Source organism: Apteryx rowi, unplaced genomic scaffold (genome assembly GCF_003343035.1).
Source record: "Apteryx rowi isolate R43461 unplaced genomic scaffold, aptRow1 scaffold_366, whole genome shotgun sequence".
Classification (NCBI taxonomy): domain Eukaryota; kingdom Metazoa; phylum Chordata; class Aves; order Apterygiformes; family Apterygidae; genus Apteryx; species Apteryx rowi.
The window spans coordinates 921991-926977 of NW_020450152.1; positions in this window are offsets into that span (position 1 = coordinate 921991).

Consider the following 4987-nt stretch of genomic DNA (forward strand, 5'->3'; position numbering starts at 1 on the left):
GGAACGACCTGCTGATTTCTGAGCAGCCCTAGTGTGCTATAGATAATTTCTTTTTACTCTATCCTGTCACACACGATATGCYGCTTCATTTCAGCTCTGTCTTTCTGTGTCACTTCTATACTGCACTAAAATTGTGGTTATGCTCTAAATCAGTGCAACTGTCAGAACAGATGATGGTACATTTGGTGCATATATTGATATGCAGCAAAAAGTATATGATGTAATTAGCCTGTTCATTTTTCTAAACCTGCATCGGTCAAATATTCATCAGTATAGATGCTAGGAACTTGCCAATAAAATATGTAATGTGTAAAAGAGAAGGAGATTTGTAACTCAGTGTCCAAATGTAAAAAGCTTTTTTTTTCCTACGTAAAGCTTCAACGGAGCTCATATTTTCTTAAATGCAACCTCTGTAAAAGTATTGGCTTAGTTATTCAGAATATTGGTTAGTAGGAATTAGTGGAAATTAGTATTGAGCTAGTGACTCTATGTATCCACCAGGTGGCAGAAACCCGCTGAGGTGCGGGCTATCACAAGCTCTGTTGCTAATGAAAAAATGCCAGGCTAGAGTATTTACAAAGGACGTGTGTACTGTTTATCAAGAAATTGGGAAACTCTACTCCCCGAAAGTCATTCTTAAAACATTAAAGATACTTTGATTTTGAAATTGTCATCTTAGCAAAAGGAAAGGGTTTGATTGGGATGAAAAGGGAAGAATAAAAAACATCCGCTTCTTGTTATCAATGATTAATTTGATCTTTTGCTTTTGAACACTGCTAAGCATATTTTCATTGAAAGCGTATTTCATTAAAAATACCTGAATTAATTTAAAAGTAATATCTACCAGAGCTATTGAAGGTAAAAGGGGAAGTAATTTCAAGTCTGCTTTGGAAAACCAGAAATCTTTTCAGTGTGTTCAGCGAAACTATTCATGTTCTTATTATGTTTTGAGTCCTCAGTGTATCTAACTCTGCATGAGTTCTTTCAGTGCTATTGTGTATGTGCATGTTCATAAATCTCTGCACTGCATTTCTTTCTTAGAGATTAGGCATTTGGCCATCTGAAATCCTTCAGGAGTTCAACTCAGTATCCACCCTCAGTGCACTCTCCTTACATGATACACAACCAGGCTCCTTCTAAAATGTGAAAGTAGCTGTCACTTTTTTTCAGAAGTATACAGCCAAAGAAGGTAATGCTCACGCAATGATGTGATACACTAGCAAGCAGAGCAATTATCCAGAACATGTAAGACAGACTCAGTTTCCCTGCTGGAGGTGATTCAGGCTGATTCCTGTGAAAATATTGCCCATAAGTAGCTATCACCCTCAGAAGGTACCTGTAAACAGGTGTCTGCCATATATGAAGCAGTCATTAGATAAAAATCATAAATAACACTCTCCAAGGAATGCTCTGGCTACTAGAAAACAAGAATCTTGCTCCCTCTTTCTGGCTGAAATAACCATGAATAAGCTTTAGGGGTACAAACCTTTTAAAAGAATAAACACTTTCTACCTCTTGACCACCCAAAACTCAGTAGTGAACCTCCACACTCAAGCTTACTTCTCTAAGTCTTGCTGCATACCAAAACCCTCCCTGATCACTGATCACCACAGGCTTTTCTTCTCTAAACCGCTAGATTCCAGTTCCACCCAGCCAGTGCAGCTTCAGTGAAGGCACACTCCTATTTCCTCTCCGGGTTCACTAAAGAACATGCTAGGGGATTAGGTATTTGTTACAGCTTCCCAGTGTCGCAGTTGCTATTTCTGCCACAATCCTGAGTAGTTTTCTAGTTACTCTTCATTCAAACCAGGTCAAAGTAAAAAGCAGAAGAATTTGCACACAACTCCCCAAAGAGACAATGCTGTTAAATAAGAAACCATGCTAACTCTATGTACCTTAAGATCTGGGGGGACTTACTACGACCTGTTGTCAAACATGACCGCTGGGATTCTGTTTTCTGTATGTATTATACCTGAAGGTGCATCTATTAGAAAGAAACCTCTTCTTGGTGGGCCATGCTAGCTTTTAGAGCCAATCTCTCCCTCAAAAACCTTAGCTGGACAAGGCAGATTAGTTTCACAGTGAAATGTTGCATTTACTTAATCTGGGAGGCAGTTGTGCCACTCCACTGAAATGTATAGTGTTTTACTTTCTTGTAGACGCGTACGTTTCTTTTTTGGTTCAGTTGTCAAGGTCTGTACCTGGCTGCTTGCCCCAACAAGGAGTAAAGTTCTCGCTCTTTGGCGTCTCTGCGTCTGTTTCAGTATTGAAGAGTCACTTTAACCAAGGTCTGCATTTAAACTTCATTCTGTACATGAACACACATACTTGATACAAACGTTTAATTGGGATGAATGTATGTAGGTCACTAGTGGCTTTTAATTATGACTGGACACAACAATAATTGACCACTTTGGAATGACAACAGGTTGCTGGTGATTAATGTCCAACAACTCCCATCCAAGGATTCTTTAACAGGTGCCCCTATTATTAGGGCACTTTAGTGTGAAGCAGGAGATGTGGTTTGAGCGCCCCAAGCAAAGGAAGGAATTAAACTGGGATCTCATACATCCAGATGAATGCTTCATCAATTCCTTTAAAAACTGATTAAGAACTTGCCTTGAAAACAAGATGCTGGGATGTGGATCAAAAATGAACCCTGTAGCTCTGAACAACAGCCAGATTTAAAGCAGACCAGTGCTTTATTACTTTCTACTCACTGTGAAAGGCTCCCCACTTAATAGTGATAGATCATGTTTTTCAGCGCTTATCTATATATAAAGAGCTTAAGATGGGATTCTTAGCTATTGCAATGGCAGCTTTTAGGTGTTTAACTCCCTTTTCTAGATCTAGTTCAAAAGGTTTCTCCTTGCCCGAATCTCGCTTCTAGAAAAGAGAATATTTAGCTGTCAAAGGCATTCCACTACTTATTTTCATCAATTGACAAAATGAACTACCCAAGATTATCTCCCTTTCTGACTGCTCTCAAGAGAAAACAAGCTCAAGTAGGGAGAAATCAGTGATGTGGAAGATTATAAGTACTCCCGTATTGTGTGGCAACCTTGAAAGCAATGAAACAAGACTCTTTGTGATCAAAAAGGCTAATATGGTGTGAGTTCCAACACCACTGGCAAGCCTTGTTGTTACAATATGTATCTCTTTATCAGATTCATCATAGAATAATCTGAGTGCTTACATTATACAGAATTTGCTTTTTTTTTTTTTTTTTGTAACAGTATTGTTTTCAATGCAGAAAAATGAAAGCTAATGACTGAAAAACTTGGGAGCGAAGAAATACGTTACATTGTTTGCCTCCCCTACCTGTTACTCCCCTTCTCCTTGCTGTCAGTGACGCAGTTTCACCTTGAGCACCCAGCATAACTGTGCAGTGAGTTCCAATTGGTTATGCCTCTGTAATGCTGCTGACAACCCTAAAATTTACAGGTGACTGGCAGCATTATATGAAGCCTGTGAGATTTTGAAATTGTACCTAAAGATCTGATCTGGCTTGCAGAAACTGTGATTATGAAGACACAAAAAAGGTCTGACTGACACTGGCTGGTTCTGAAAGGTTTGCAGTAAAGAACCAATAAAAAAAAATGAAATAGACTGTAGCTGATAAAGAAATCAGTGAAATATTATGAAAGTGGACCTCTACTAAGCTACTTCTACTGTCATTTTCCAAACTAGCTTTCCTATTACAAGTTAATAGCTATTTTAAGATCATGTATTTCAGGCTATCTTAAACATAATCTTGGGACTGTGGAAGGTAATTTTTATATTTTCATAAATTGAGAATCCTCCTTGCCTTTGTCTTTTCTCAAAGGGCTACCTGTAAGATACCACATTAAATGTTTTTCTTCTATACACTTGCATATCTTCCTTCTCTCTTTTCCTTCCTTYCTTTCATTCTTCAATGTCCTTCCTAATCATGCCAAAGCTTGTCATGTTTCCCAAATCAATTATCCATATTGATTTTAGCCAGGTGTATGATACAAAACACACATCAGTATGATTAGAACCACTTAAAACTGATCTACATAATGAGTGCCAGCACATAACTGCATTTCTTTTAATTAAGGTGGGATGGATTATTAGCTAAGCACAATTTCAATTCACTTCAGCTTGTCTATACTAGGGATTCACACCACAGAAATTACTTCCATTTTTAAATGAGTTAGGATTACATGGGAGAAAAGTATGTTTGTTTTTGTCTAACAGAGAGAGAAAAACTTATTTTCATTTTTTTTCAGTTGTGCTATTTGCTGTGTTAAAAATGGGAAACACTCCATGTTTAACAGTATCTATTACCAGTTCATCCAGTATGGTGCTATGTTAACATTTATGTTACATAGAAGTTGTGGTCTGGTTGTGATGCTTACTAGTATATAGGAACCTTAAATATTAGAAATTAATTTGGAGAATTGTGTTCAAAATTGCTGCAGGTCTCCTAGTTTTTCAGCATTTTTGCACAGGAAGAAGATGAATGAAATACGGAAAGAGATGAGAAAAGAAGATGGAAAAGAAACCAGCATTTAGACAACAAATCAAACTGTAGAAACACAGAAGAGAAATAGCAACGTTTAAGTTAACACTTTTCCTTTCTGTCTTTTATTTCTCCAAACAATTTCAACTCACTTCCTATTAGCAAAGGTAACTGCAAGGCTAGTTTATGTTAGGGAAAGAGAAAGTGTTTTCAGAGTTGCTAGAGGTCAGAAACGACAGCTGTAATCACAGGTGGCTATGACAAGAACAAAACAGAAAATAAATTTGTCCAGCTGCACCTGCTTRGAAATGAGGCAATGCCTTATTCCTTACTGGGGTCTATGACCTCATCTACCAGAGCCTGTTAAGATGAATATATCTGTTATTTGGGCCAAAATGAGAAGTGAACTGATGGGAGACAGAGGGAATCTGAATTACAGCAGTTTACACTCTGGCCCTTCAGCATGTCTTGCTAAGCAAAGCTAACCGCCGTCCTGAATTC